Source organism: Triticum aestivum, chromosome 1A (assembly GCF_018294505.1).
Source record: "Triticum aestivum cultivar Chinese Spring chromosome 1A, IWGSC CS RefSeq v2.1, whole genome shotgun sequence".
NCBI lineage: Eukaryota > Viridiplantae > Streptophyta > Magnoliopsida > Poales > Poaceae > Triticum > Triticum aestivum.
In genome coordinates this window covers 129,565,797-129,581,912 of record NC_057794.1, presented here as the reverse complement: position 1 = coordinate 129,581,912, position 16,116 = coordinate 129,565,797, and positions in this window count along the sequence as shown.

The window sequence follows — 16,116 nt, the reverse complement described above, 5'->3', positions numbered from 1 at the left end:
AATATTCATGGCCGGAACACAAGCAGCGCTTCATTCTTCGATAGCTGCGGCAACGATCTCCGGTTCAGCTGCGGCGATGACTGCCGGGGCAGGAGGCCCTGTGCACCCGCCGGCTCAGGTTCTATCAGAACTATTTGATGCGTTGGCTGTGCTTATGGTGGAAGTTAATCCGCCGGATCAGGACGTTCACAATGCGGAGATTGCAAAGGTAAAGGGACAGATCACCCAGGCCAAGGCGGATCTAGCGGCTGAGGACACCAGGATGGCCGCAGAGCGGGCCGCTTTAGACGCACAGGCCTACAGGCTCATGTTGGACCAGAGCGCGTCGCATGAAATCATGAGGAGGAAGCACCGATCCCACTTACCTCCGGTTTTCGAGGCCATATACCTTTTCAACACTCCAGGACCAAGAGCCGGCAATCCGCTGGAGGGAAACCGGGCAGAAGCCCCTGGGACCGGTGCACCGGTTCAGCCTCGTCAGATGGACCCGCCTCGTCAAAACACCATTATACCTCAGGCTACTTTAACACCTCCGGGTCACTACTCCAACCCAATGGACAATCTTGTTGCCGCTGCTGCATGGCTGGAGGCCATTCCAATTGAAGGTGACTCGCCGCAGGCAGTAGAGACGTGATGGGTCAAGGAACTTCTGAGGACAACTTTGGCCCAACAGGAAGCGTACTCGTACAGCCGCGACCGGATCCACTCGACCCCCCATCCAAGCCGGAGCTATAGCAGACATATGGATGAACCAGCAGTGTCGAGTAATGAACGACGTGGGGCACCCCGTGACAACAACCCAGCGGGTGGTGCTGATAACACTCAGGGAGTGGTGGACCGGGCCCGCGTGCGCAGGGAGGCCGAGTTAGCCACACAGCATCAGGCTCGGCAGCTCACGCCGGTTCATCCAACCACCTTGACTGAACCTTGTGTTACTTCTAGTTCCTTGGGGGTGCCTTGCCTTATCCCCGCTTTACGCAACATGCGCCTGCCCAAGGATTTCAAAGGCCCGCGCAAGGTACCAAATTACACGGTGGATCAACCTCCAGAGACATGGGTGGAGAGCTATGAGATGGCCATGGAGATGCTTGATGTGGATGACGCGGCATGTGCGAAATACTTCACCATGATGCTTGAAGGAACGGCCCGTACTTGGTTAAAAAGCTTGTCGGCTAATTCTATCTGTTCATGGGCCCAATTACGAGCCCGGTTTATCAGCAATTTCAAGGATACCTGTAAACAACCTATGTCGATAGTGGACTTAGCTGCATGCGTACAGGAGGAAGGAGAATCAACGACTCATTGGGTGCGCCGGGTTTCACAAGTGTTGCACTCCTCAGACCGCATCAACACTAGCACCGCAGTATTAACCCTAGAAGGCAACTGCCGGTTTGGGCCCCTGAAGCTGAAGTTGGGACGGATGAAGCGTCATTGCACCGACATGGGGACCCTCATGGCCGCTTTGGTGAAATATGCTGATTCTGATAGTACCAAGGATCCCGAATCTGATGATGACAAGACAGGGAAAGGGAAGAAGAACAGCAGCTCCAAAGGTCAGCAGCATCACTGGGCAAGCAATGGTGGTGGAGGCAAGCGTAAAGCGGATGGTAACATGGACTTTGTGGCTAATACCAACGCATAGGACAATGGCCAGCGACGCAAGGGTAGACCGAAAAATCGTAATGGAGCACCCAACCCTAACCCAAACCACCTAAACTATCTGCTAAGCCAGCCCTGTCCAAGACATGGGACGAAGGAGGCGCCAGCAAACCACCTTTGGAAGGATTGCTTTATTATGCAGGAGTTCAAGAATTCTAATAATTTCTGGTATGATCACGAATCTGGCGGTGGCTCAGGATCCGGGCCGGGTTACGGTGGAGGAAGTTCCGATTTAGGATTCAATGGTAATACGGGCTGACATAATGGTCAAAATAGTCAGAACAACCAGGGTGGTTACAACCAACAACAGCAACAGTCAGGTTACCAGAGCAACCCAAAGCAGTTGAGTACTGGGCAGTACCATGTCTTCACCACTAGCTTGGATAAGCGAGACCGGAAGGTTCAGAGGCGGGCAGTCAACTCTGTTGAACCGGCCATACCCCGTTATCTACGTTGGTCTGAACAACCAATCATATGGAGCAGAGAGGATCACCCTCCCCAGGTCAATAATCCAGGTCAGTTGGCTCTAGTGGTGGCGCCTCAGGTGGGAGGTTATAAGTTCACCAAGGTGCTCATGGACGGAGGGAGCAGCATTAACATCATGTATTATGAGACCTTCCGTCGTATGGGACTAACAGATAAAAATCTCAAACCGTCTAATACAGTGTTCCACGGCGTAGTGCCAGGCAGATCAGCGTATCCCGTTGGTAAGATAGCTCTGGAAGTGGCCTTTGGGGATGACCATGATTCCAGGTCGGAGACATTGACGTTTGAAGTGGTGAAAATCCAGAGTCCATATCACGCCCTGTTTGGGCGACCGGCTTACGCCAAGTTTATGGCACGGCCCTGTTATGTGTATTTGCAGCTCAAGATGTCGGGTCACAGGGGGACAATAACGGTTCATGGAAGCCGCAAAATCGCTTTGGAATGTGAGGAAGGAGATGCGGCTTATGCAGAGTCGGTTTGTGCCACCGAGGAGTTGAAGTACTATAAAGACAATGTTGATCCGGCGGACATGACTCTGCTGAAGAAGCCAACTACGGAGCATGATCCGACCCTGAAGTTCAAATCGGCAGCAGAAACTAAGCTTGTTGACTTCGTACCTGGCGATTCATCCAAGCAGTTCAGCATCAGTGCCAACTTGGATCCGAAATAGGAAAGCGCGCTCATCGAGTTCATCCATGAGAATCGGGACATTTTTGCATGGAAGCCCTCTGACATGCCAGGTGTACCGAGGCAACTCGCTGAGCACACACTTAATGTGGATCCTAAATATAAACCGGTGAAACAGTTCCTCTGCCGGTTTAACGAAGAAAGACGCAAGGCGATTGGATTAGAGGTAGCCAGGCTCTTAGCAGCTGGCTTTATTGTTGAAGTTTTTCACCCCAAGTGGCTTGCCAATCCGGTGCTGGTCCTCAAGAAAAACGGCACATGGCGCATGTGTGTGGATTACACAGATCTTAATAAGGCTTGTCCAGCAGATCCTTTTGCCCTCCCCCGTATTGATCAAATTATTGATGCTACGGCGGGCTGTGAGCGTTTAAGTTTTTTGGATGCGTATTCTGGCTATCATCAGATCAAAATGGCAGTTAAGGACCAGGAGAAGAGAGCGTTTATAACTCCCTTTGGAGCCTTCTGCTATGTGTCTATGCCCTTCGGGCTCAAGAGTGCCCAGGCAACTTACCAACGGTGTGTACAAAATTATCTTCACAAGCAGATTGGCCGTAATGTACATGCTTACGTGGATGATATCGTGGTTAAGTCCAGGGAGAAGGAGACTCTGATTGATGATTTGAAGGAAACCTTTGATAACCTGAGAACATACAAGATGATGCTTAATCTGGACAAGTGTGTCTTTGGTGTACCAGCAGGCAAGCTATTGGGCTTTCTGGTGTCCACAGAGGAATTGAGGCTAATCCGGAGAAGATCACGGCTATCACCTCCCTGGCTAAACCGAAGTGTATCAATGATGTTCAACACCTGGCAGGCCGGATTGCCACGTTAAGCCGGTTTATCAGTCGTCTTGGTGAGAAGGCAATCCCTTTGTATCAAAAAAAACGGATCAGTTTGTTTGGAGCTCCGCCGCTAATGAAGCATTTGAGGACTTAAAGCGGCAGTTGGCCAATCCACCTGTGCTCGTCGCTTCCATTGACAAGGAGCCATTACTGCTATATGTTGCTGCTAATGCTCGGGCGGTCAGCGTGGCTATTGTGGTGGAGCGAGAGGAGGCAGGCAAGGAGCATCCGGTTCAACGACCGGTCTATTATATCAGCGAGGTGCTAATCGAGTCCAAGCAAAGGTATCCGCATTGGCAGAAGCTGGTGTATGGAGTTTTTATGGCAAGCCGGAAGCTTAAAAAATATTTCCAAGGGCACCCAATTACGATGGTCAGTTCTGCTCCTTTGGGAGATATCATCCAGAACCGGGAAGCAACTGGCCGGATTGCAAAGTGGGCCATAGAGCTGGGGCCATATGGTTTGAAGTATGTGCCTCGGACAGCAGTTAAGTCTCAAGCACTTGTTGATTTCATCAATGATTGGACGGAAATGAAAGCACCTGAAGAAAAGTCGGATCACACATATTGGACCATCCATTTTGACGGATCCAGCAGTTGGAAGGCTCGGGGGCTGGAGTCGTATTAACTTCCCCACAAGGTGATAAGTTTTGTTATGTTCTCCGCTTAATGTTCCCTTGTACTAACAATGCAGTTGAGTATGAAGCCTTACTCCATGGTCTCCGGATGGCTAAGGAGATGAATCTAAGTCGAGTTAAGTACTTCGGTGACTCGGACCTTGTGGCTCAGCAAGTGTCTGGCACTTGGGACTCCAAGGACCCACTCATGGCAGCGTATCGTCGGGAGGTGGATACTGTTGCAGGTTATTTCAAAGGCTATCAGGTGGACCACGTGGACCGGCGGAAAAATGAAGCGGTGGACGCTTTAAGCCGGCTGGGCTCTCAGCGCAAACCGGTCCCGCCCAATGTTTTTCTGGATGTGCTGCACAACCCGTCGGTCAAGATCCCTGGTGAAGAGGATTTGGCTATTCCTGATCCGGAGGCTCAATTGGTGGTGGCTCTTCATGTTATTCCGGATTGGACGCTTCCTTACCTGGCGTACAAGAACCGGGGCGAGTTGCCAGAGGATGAGATTCTGGCCCGGCAGATAATCCGGCGATCCAAGTCCATGGCTATCATCAACGGCGAGTTGCATCATTGCAGTGTATCAGGAGCTTTTCAATGCTGCGTGTCTCCTGAAGAAGGCCGTGAAATTTTGTGTGAGATCCACAAAGGAGATTGTGGTCACCACGCCGGTTCAAAGTCTCTGGTGGCTAAAGCGTTTCGCCATGGCTTCTATTGGTTAACTGCTCATGCTGATGCGGAGGATCTGGTCAGACGATGTGATGGTTGCCAAAGGTTTTCAAGACATGCTCATGTACCGGCTCAAGAATTGAGAATGATTCCAATTTCTTGGCCGTTTGCGACTTGGGGGCTGGATATGGTTGGGCCTTTCAAAAGGTCCAAAGATAAGAAGACCCACCTCCTGGTGGCGGTTGACAAGTTTACAAAGTGGGTGGAGGCAGAACCTTTAGCAAGTGTGATGTGGCCACGGCGGTTCAGCTCATCAAAAAGGTGATTTTCCGGTTTGGCTTTCCGCACAATATTATCACAGATAATGGTACCAATTTGTCCAAAGGTGCTATGAAGGAGTTCTGCGAACGGGAGCACATCCGGCTCAACGTTTCATCAGTGGCACATCCACAGTCCAATGGTCAAACAGAAAGAGCTAATCAAGAGATCTTGAGAGGCATCAAGCCCCGGCTCATGGTTCCTTTGCAGAGAACACCGGGTTGTTGGGTAGAAGAATTACCATCTGCGTTATGGAGCATCAATACAACACCCAACAGATCAACAGGATACACACCGTTCTTCATGGTTTATGGAGCGGAGGCGGTTCTCCCCAGTGATATCCGTCATGATTCACCTTGTGTAACGGCTTATATTGAAGCGGACAACGAGACAACACGGCAAGATGCTTTGGACCGGTTGGATGAAGAGCGTGACATCGCAGCCGCCCGATCGGCGATTTACCAGCAGGATCTTCGCCGTTATCACAGTCGCCGAGTCAGAACCAGAACCTTTTAGGAAGGAGATTTGGTGCTTCGGCTCATCCAAGATCAGACTGATATGCATAAGTTATCCCCACCTTGGGAGGGGCCTTTCGTGGTCAGCAAGAATCTGCACAACGGGTCGTACTATCTGATCGATGTTCGATAGCATAAAGACTCATGTACATCAGAGGAAGAGACTAGCAGGCCGTGGAACATAGCTCATCTTCGGCCTTACTATACCTGAGCCATTGGCTATACTTATGTACATATTACGACAATGTATATATTATGACTAAATATAATAAACCGGAACCTCAGCTAAAAAGCAGGGTATCTGTTCTTTTACATCATGTGAGGTTACACGGAGTTGCTCTAAAGCGGCCTCCGGTTTACCCCTTGAGTTCGCTTTTTAAAAGCATCATATCACTTGGGTGTTTGGTCGTGTCCGAACCAATACCATGCCTCTTGATAGGCGAGAGCCACCAGATCACTTGGGGACTTGGTCATGTCTAAACCACTCATGCCTCTTGATCGGCCTAAGGCCACAGAATCACTTGGGGGCTTGGTCGAACCCGAACCATGACCATGCCACTTGATCGGCATAAATGCCACGGTTTCATTTGGGGACCTGGCTGACTAGAACCATAGTTACACCTAACGGGAGCTTGGTCATGTTCGGCCATGGTAACACCATCTGATCAGCTCAAATAAACCTTTTTTTGCAACGGTTTTGTAATTGCACTTGATTTACACTTTTCTTTGAAGGGGGGTTTTTGTTTTTTATTGCGTTTTTTAAACCAACAAAGTTTTTTAACCAATCAATTGACGGAACACAGTTCACGTCAATCCGGAGACTATTTGCCCGGTTTGATCCTTGTTGTTAACATCCTCTTATGGAGTAACACGGTGTTTATTATAACCCGGCACGGTTTACCTGGTAAACCAGCGTCATATATGTACAGGAGCTGTTATCTCCTCCAACAGTGTGGGTTTGCAAAACTCCACTTCAAGATTGGCCAAGCCAACTTCATGTTCAACGAGGGCAGGTATTATGTATCACAAAAATTTGGTCATATACTTAAGAATGTTTTGACTTCATATATGCAGACATCATATTCCGTCGGACAGTACAACCGCGGTGGCACTTGAAGAGTTTTTTATTGCAGAAGGTGCTTTGGAAAGTTCATCACCACAGGAAGAACAAATTATGCACGAAGGCATATCAACATCAAAAGTATCAGCTAGCCTATTACAAGGCAACACGGTGCCCATAATAATATCATTGTTTTTCGCCAAGGAGAGGCAGTTTCAAAACCGGATTCTGGTTCAAGCTTGGTCACCAGCTTGGCCTGATGGTTGTGGGTCACCCTGCGCCGCTTCAGCCTTCGTTTCTCTAACCAGTGGCCGGAAATCAATAGTTGTCCAGTCGAGTCCCATTAATGCTTGAAAAACAGCTTCATCATGGATCAGCAATGACGGGTCAATATCAGGAGCATAAGTGTGCTTACGGATTGGAGGGATAAGATTTTCTGACTCATGAATTGGGTCAGTTATTCACTTGTTCTGATTATCATATTGAGCTTGATAACGAGACAAGTCTGCTTCTTCAGCCAGTTGACAAGCTAGCGGACGCACCTCCCGGTTTATGGCTCGCTGATCCGCTTCACTAAATTCTGACCCATCTTCTTTCAAGCTAGGATAGCCCTGAGCCGCTTCAATAGGATCAAAATCTGGCACCCAGGATTTTGCCCGCATTAAGGCATTGACCGCACCGGTTCGAGCAGCAGATTTCTTCAGCTCTTCAACCCGGGCGGGAAGCACCGACAGTTTCATCAGGGTATCTTGAATCAAAGTGGGCGTCGGTTTGTTGTGAGATGCAATACAGATGAACTGTTGTGCGCTAGTATACAGTTGTTCGACCAACGTGTAGACGGCCTTCAATTTTTTCCGCACATCTGAACCCAAATGACCAGTGCGTGTCCCTGAAATATCATAAGGGTTAAACAGGCAGCTCTGTAAGAAGGCCGAGTCAATTCAGAAGTCAAACTGGCTTACCAAAGATAGCAGTGGTCATAGTATGCATGTGCCGCTTTATACTGGTCAATTCATCTGCCATCGGTTTTAGTGCAGCCTCGGCATCCTCTGCTCGTTTGATTAAAGTGGACTTTTCAGTGGCCTAATCCGTCTGTTTCTTCTTGAAGCTCTCCTTAAGCTGCTCCATGGCGCTTAAAGCGCTGACTAATTCCTCTTTTGCTTTGGAGGTTTCAACTTGTTGGGTTTTCAGGTTTTCTTGGAGGTCGGCGATTTGGTTTTCTTTCGTCTTCAGCTCAGCCTGCATGTAGACAGTTATATGCTTCAACAAAATGGTACAAGGATTGAAGTACCAACCACATAACAAGTTATGCACTTGGAACTTGGGGGCTAATGCGTATTCGATCTTCATCTTTCAATTGCTTACAAAGTCCCAAGGTCAATACAAGTATTCAACTTGGCACTTGGGGGCTAATGGCTATTTGCTCGTATATATTCTGATGCGGCAATTTCAATTACTTAAAGTACCGGTTTAACTATGCTAAGTTGAACCGGCCTTGGGGGCTACATCAGCAAATTTCAAAGCATCAAGATTTATATTAGTAAGTCCCGGTTTGAAAGAATATTACAAACTGGCCCTTGTGGGCTAGGAGAGTCAGCAAGAATGGAAGCATACAAGCAGGAAGGAGCATATGGAAGTTACCTCATATTTATCTTTCATCATATTAACCAGACCGGCTTCATAGTCGCGACTGGTATACAACCGGTTCAGATAGCCGCAATGGATATCTTGGGCGTTCAGAGCAGCATAAGTCGTCAGATCAGCGTTCCACTTGCCTTTGCCAAAGGCAGCAAATTCTTCCTTGGCAGAATGTTTGTACAAAGCAACAGGATTGCTTGGCTCAGTATGGCCAGTGCCAGTAATGACAACCTCATCATCCTGGGTACCGCCGGTTTGCACTGGGGCTGTTGGCTTGTTAGTAGGTTTTGCTGGACCGGTGGAGCTTTCAATCCGGATGGAACCTGTGGGCTGATTGACAGGACCTGAGGCATCAGTAGGTCTCTCTTCAGCAATAAGACCGTCGTCTTGCTGCGGTGGATCGTTGGGTATATCCTCAGGAATAGCCGCTTCAAGATTGGGTGTCTTGCCTGGTTCAAGAACGACATCTTCTTCGGCCGCTTTGTCCAAGCGGGCCTTCTTGCTTGGCCTAGGTTTGGCCCTGAGAAGAATAACAAAATCAAATACATCATATGTTCTAAGGTGATGTACTGCAAACATCGCAATAAGTATAGCTTACCCAAGCACCGTTTTGAGCGGTGGGAGCTGAGTAGTCGATGACTCGCCAGAAGATGAGCGGGAAGTAACCTGGTAATCGGAGTCAGACGGATTAAGAGGTTGACGAAAGCAGCCCGCTTTAGGACAAGAACTGGCAAGCAAATTAGAGACCTCTGAATGGCGTTTCCGAACCGGACTGTTCGGTAAACCGGCGGAGGTAACTACCTGGCCGCTGTGCCGGGTTGTGCGACGAGCTTCGTGTTGTTGGGTCTTCATAAGAAATTTAGGATCCAAATAAGCAAGAGGATGAGAAAATCTAACTTTCCGGTTTGCCTGACGGATTTTTTGTGAAGGTGAAGTTTCTGAATCAGAAGAGAGAATAATTAGCTCTGCAACATCCGCGTGGCTGGCTTCGGCATCATCCTAACAAATATCATCATCAATAAGACACATGAAAAATAAACCAAGTGAGTCAAGCTCTACCTCAAAGTCCGGATTATCCACATCATCATCAAGGGCCAGATTAGAAGATGCAGTGGTTCTTTTTCTGTGGGCAGTCTTCTTCATAGCTTTAGTCTTTTGCCGAGTTGCTCTTTCCGGTTTGTCTGGTTTTTCTGGTTTCTCCTGCGGCAGTTTCTTTCTCCAAAACGGATCATTGCCCTGATTACACAGACACTGATATTAAACAAAGACCAGATATATCATTAACAGATTCAGCAAAAAGAAAAATCAAAGTCTTACAGCTGGCGGTTTGTTGGTGGCACAGAAGGGAAGCAGGCCGTTTCTAGCACAGACGTGTTCCGGTTCATTCAGCATCTTATTCATAGCCTCTGTGATTTCTTCATCGGTGAGCTGGATTTTGAAATGTCGCAGTGGGTCATCAACACTGCCAGTATACTCGCACATCAAACCGGAGCGCTGACTAAGGGGCAGTATGCTCCATGATATCCAACAGCGAGCGAGATCAACCCCTATTAAACCGTTGGCCATAAAGGCTCTGAGCTTTAACAGCTGAGGAGCATATTTGCTTCTCTCCTATGCAGTCAATCTTTGTGGAAAAGGGTGTGTATTGCTGAGCCGCTCCGGACGAAAGCCAGGCAAGGGATTCTCACCAGCATGGGAGGTGTCTTTGCAGTAGAACCATGTCTGATTCCATTCTTTGGGGTGGCTATGCAGTTTGGCGTGAGGGTATGTGACCTCTTTCCTTTTCTAAATCGCCACGCCACCCAACTCCGTATTGGAGCCGTCAGTAAACTCAGTATGGCGGTTTAGATGGAAAAGGTCTCTGAACAATTCCATTGTGGGCTCCTCTTGAAAGAATGCTTCACAGAGCACTTGGAAGTGACACATATTTGTAACAGAGTTGGGGCCAGTATCTTGTGGATGGAGCTGGAAATCGGCTAAAACATCCCGGTAAAATTTAGAACCGGGCGGCTTAAAGCCCCGGGCTAAGTGATCTACGAAAACAACAACCTCTCCTTCTCGAGGTGTGGGAGGGCATTCTTTGCTAGGAGCCCTCCAATGGATGGTATCTTTGCTGCCTAAAGCGCCAATCAGGACTAAATCGTCCAGTTGAGCCTCTATGACGCGAGAAGGAACCCAATTGCACTCATACACTTGCTTGGCCATGATGGAATCTACAAGGTAGAAGATCCCGGTTCAAAAATGCATTTGATCAAGATACATTGGTATGGGCACTGTTAAACCGGAGACAGAACTATCTGAACCGGAGTTTTATGAAGCAACAAGCATCTGGCGGTTCAATAAGGGGACTAATGGCATATACCGATTTGGAAAAAAATTCTATAAGGTTAAACCGCCTGATCTAAGCATTGCGGATGGATAAGTACACAGAAACAGGTTTCACAAGATTTCCTTATAGCATTGGATCTAAAGCAAGTTCAGAAAAGAGGTAAATACTTAGAGGTTCAAAGGAGCAGTACCGAACCAATGAGCAAAACGTTCATATAGATCTATGGTTTTGAGATGCATAAGTGAAGGCGAAGGTCAAACAACTATCATTGCACAGAGTAAAGATTTGCGGATTCATCTAAAGATCTATCGTATGAGCAAGAGGCAGACGATGAATACTGAAGAACTGTGAAACCCTAAAACAGATCTGCAGGGGAAAGGATAGAAGGTTTACCGGAGCTAAGGAAGACGCGGAAGGTTGCCGCGATGCTCTGGTGCGCCCAGGTTGATGCAGCGGCCAAGGTTGAGGCAGAGGTCGACGGTGGCGGCGGAGCTCTGAAGCCGGGCGATGCGAGGAAGATGAAGCAGAAGGGGAAGAAGGGAAAGAGAAAGGAAATGACCCTTCGGTCCTATTTATAAGGCAAAAAGACATGTGTCAGGCCCGACAATCAAGGGGCCACGAAACGGAGCTGTCGCCTCGATTTCTGCAGATATATTAAATAAAGAAGCATAATGGATATCTTCGTTATGACAGGTGATGTCACTCTGGTTTACAGTAATCGGAGAAGATGACATCATGGCGGTTTACCAATTTATGAGAAGACGTTGAAGATGAAGTTTTTCTAAAGGATTGACATGAACCCGTTCAAATCAATTTGGGGCCTAATGTTGGGGATATTATTGCTGGGCGTAAACCGGCCTATCTGGGCCGGGTCAACTTCATCAGTAGTTCCAGAAGTGATAAAGCCCAAGAAGGCAGATGAGGGCCTAAGGCCCGTAGCCGGTTCAAGACTTGTGGCTGTAAACCGGAATTTGTATATAAACTTGTATTGTAAGTTAGGAATAAGGAGAGACCAACCCGGATACGAATATCGACCGGTGTTGGGACTCTGTGAACCGACGGGTGTCACCCGTGTATATAAGGGGACGACCCGGCGGTGGTTCAAGGACAACAGACAACAACTCGAGACATAGGCGAAGCTTGTTTGCTCCCTAGTCATCGAAACCCCATCAATTCCATCACAACTAGACATAGGCTTTTACCTTCATTGAAGGGGCCAAACTAGTATAAACTCTCTTGCGTCCCTGTGTCCGCTTTAACCCCTTCAAGCTAACCCGTCGCGATGGCTCCACGACTAAGTCCTTTCTCTAGGACATCTGCCGTGACAAAACCACGACATCATGTGTGGGCACTGCGCAACCAACATTTTATTATCCAAAATCTGCTTGCTCTTCTTTACCATGTTCCTCTTCCGTTCTTCTTTAATATGTACTCTCTCCGTTCCTAAATATAAGTCTTTGTATAGATTCCACCATGGACTACATATGGAGCAAAATGAGTGAATCTACACTCTAAAATGTACCTGGATACATCTGTATGTGATCCATAGTGGAAATCTCTACCAAGACTTATCTTTTGGAACGGATGGAGTATGATAGTAGTACAGTATGTTCCTTGTACTGAAGATGAGCAGGGACATTTGCAGTGTAGAGGTCTATACGGCCGGTTGTGATGGACACTTTGAGCCTCTTTGATTCGTAGGATCTTGTAAATATAGGAATAGGGTTTGTAGTGGCCTGCCCACTTGAATCCTATAAGAATAGCAAGGAACTGCGGGGAGATGTGTCGTCTTTGAGAGTTACATTGATATTAACAGTACCGCACCTTCACTTGAAGAGAGCTGGTATTCGAAGCCTTTCTAGCCATACCGGCAATACTATCACATATATTCCAGCAAGTTCCACTTTGCTGATTTTACTCTGATGCTTAAGGTTTTCCCGTTATATCTACACTATGATCTGTGTAGCTGCTTTGTGTCGCACTAGCAGCAGTCCACTCTTGAAGCTAAACACTGCAATGACTTACAAAATTGGCACCAAGGCATTGAGTGCCATTCTGGATGCAATGAAACTCATACGCTCCCCACCTATTGATTCTTGTTCAGAATATGATCCTAATGACTATTCTAACCTCGAGGAGTCAAAGGCAGATGGCCTGTCCTGTTCACCCATCAAGGTGCCTGTTCTAATTTGGCAATGTTTTATTGATTGCGGCTATCTTGCATATGTTGTCTTGCATTTCTTCTACTTTGTTGCACCGCCATCTGCTTAGTTTACTCATCATATATGTCAAGATGCCATGCCCATCCATTATCAATACATATTCCATCTGTCATCATACCATGTTTTTCCACTCAAATGTTGTTCTTGTGCATCAGACATCAAAAAGGAAGAGGGTGATTGCCGAACCTGAAGGAGCACCAGCAAAGTCCTTGAAAAACGTGGTGGTGCCGGAGAATCAGACATCACCCCACTTATATTGGTTGTACAACCAGTGACACAAAACGTAGGACCGACTCCAGTAGACTGTACCCATACTTCACTGGCCACACCACTAGCCCCACCACACAGGACCTGCACTCCAGCAAAAGGTATACCGATTTCATTTACCATAGCACCAGCTGTACCACTGAAAAATCCCACTCCAGCAAAAAGTACAACAAGTCCACCGGCCGAAGACCTATCCCAACTGCAGAGACGGCCAATTCCTACAGATTGGAACCCCATTCCATTTATTCCCAGTTTAAAAGACAATGCTTTCAATGTTGTTAGGGACTATGTGCATATATTCCCATCATGGGAAGATTATTGTGAAGACAAACACCATTTTCACATCTTCCTGTCCAACTTACGTGTAAGTGCTATTATTCATGGCTATTATTTTCCTGTTTTCTGCTGATTGAACACATCAATGATTTACATTACATTGTTGTAACTAGGCGAGGGTCAATCTGGATAGTCATGACGAGCAAAGCTTGCTTGTGCTTTTCAAGGAAGCATTGCAGCAGTATCGGTGTTGCCTGAGGAAATCACACTTTGATGGCAAGTCTATAAACGAATTTCTGGTGAAGTCTCTTGTGCTAAATTTAGAAGACATTGAATGGAAAAACCTTGTTATGCACTGGTCTCGTTCCCAGGATGAGGTACTGTCTATGAAATCACATGACAATTTGAACTTCTACTTTTCCTCATGTGCCTTACGGATCTTTTTTGCAGGAAATCTGCTCGAAGAAGAATTCCGGTTTGACAAGAACGACAGGATATCTCAAATATGTTGTCTGCTGCTTTGCTCTTGTTAGTACCTGTTGTCCTGTATCACTGTACTTGCATACATACCTGGTTCATTATGTGACAGCAGTATGCATGATAGCTTGCTTATCAATTGTTCGCTCTAAATTATCTCATCTGTATGAATGGTTACATTAGTGCAGAATATATCCAATGCCAATGTTTTTTTAGCTCTGCATTGTTCTTGTAAGTACATGCTGTCCTTTATCAGTGTACTTATAATGACAGGTAGTTGTTCATGTACCATCACTCTGCAGCTTATTTTCCTTTGCCCTCCATTTTCTACACATCAGATCTATATTTACTCTTACCATAAGGTTGGTACTGAAGAAGTTTAGATGTGCATTGCTCTTGGTTGTACCTTTTGCCTATATCGCTGCACTTACATTTATAGCTACTTGGTTATGTAGCATCACTCTTCATCTTATCTTAAATATTCTCCATTTTTCGTATATTATCACATCTATATTTACTCTTAACAAAATGTAGAATAAAGGCAATGCTTTTGAAGAAGATTCTATGGTAAACTTCTTGAATTGCCCCCCATCAGCATGGACAAGGCCTTTATAGAGCCTGTCTTCACCAATAATGTAAGTTTGTCCATCTCAAGCCTTCAAACTTTGTTGTATATATTTGGTTAGGCATGACTGCAACAGCTGTTTATTTTTGGTGTTTGCATCAAATTGCTTGTTTAAAGTTTATTATATGTGGTTCATAAACAAAAGTTCATCCTTTCTCAATTGAAGTTTTCAGTTGTACAACCAAGTTCCTTCTTCTTACCATGTAAATTAAACTATACAGAGCAAGTGATCTTCTTTTGCACTGCATGTATGCTTCTATTCTTCATCTGTAATCTAGTGGTGTGGTGAACCTACCCACTACAGCATAATGTCATATTCTGCAATGTCTTAACTATGAAAAATGTCATATCATTCTACTATTATTTAAACCGTCTCTTTATTTGCCAATCTGAAATGGTATAAATTGACAACACACTAACCATTGATACTTATGAGTTCTTGATCTGTAATCCAGTGGTGTCGTGAAGCTGCCAACTCCTTCACAATGTCATTTCCTGCCATGTCTTGACCTGAACAATACCATATTGTGTTAATGCAAATTTAAACTGTGTCACTTTATTTGTCGGTAAGAAATGTGATGAATTGTCAGCACTGATGCTTTTATGTGCAAAACCTATCAACTATCTGCTTGTTTATCTTTCAGAGTGAGGAAGATATAAGTGTTGAACAAGCATAGTCTCATCATCTTGCTCAGCTGCTTGCGCTGCAGCTCCCCAGTAGGGCTAACCTTTCTTGAACTCTATTGAAGTGTTGTCGGTTTTGTAGATTATTTTGTCGGCGTGTTTATTGGCACTGGTGGCGATCTTCGATGCCCAATGTATGTAATCTGCTGTCTGCTTGTGCTTTATTATCATAGTGGCGAACTTTGATGCCCAGTGGATGTAATATATCGTAATTTCTTTATTGTATAGTATAGGTTTTTTATTATTCACGATGCTGCAGTTATTTTACTGTATATATATCATGTCTTCGCAGTAAACTGGCCAAACCGTAAAATTAAGGTACATAATCGGGCCGTCATCCAATCACGATGTAGGTTGGGCCTGAAACGTGCCGATCAGCTCACGGGCCGGCAGCAGCCCGAAATGAACCCCGACCCATGATTGTGCGAATCAAATCACGGGCTTTTAACAGGCCGAAAAATTGTCTCGGTCCTTGTTTGGCCCAATGAGATATCGGCTGCGAGCAGGACGGATGCAAACCGGGCCGTAGTTAGGCCCAACTATATGACGAGCTTTTAACAGGCTGAAATTAACATAGGGCCGAAATGTTAAACGGGCCCTTAACAGGCCAAAACTAATATCAGGCCGAATTACTAAGTGGGCCTTTAGCAAGTGGGCCCAAAAGCATAGTGTCTAGTTGACGGGCTGAATCTGATATGGGCCATAATTAGGCCCATACCTCTTAAAGGGCCGAACCTGAT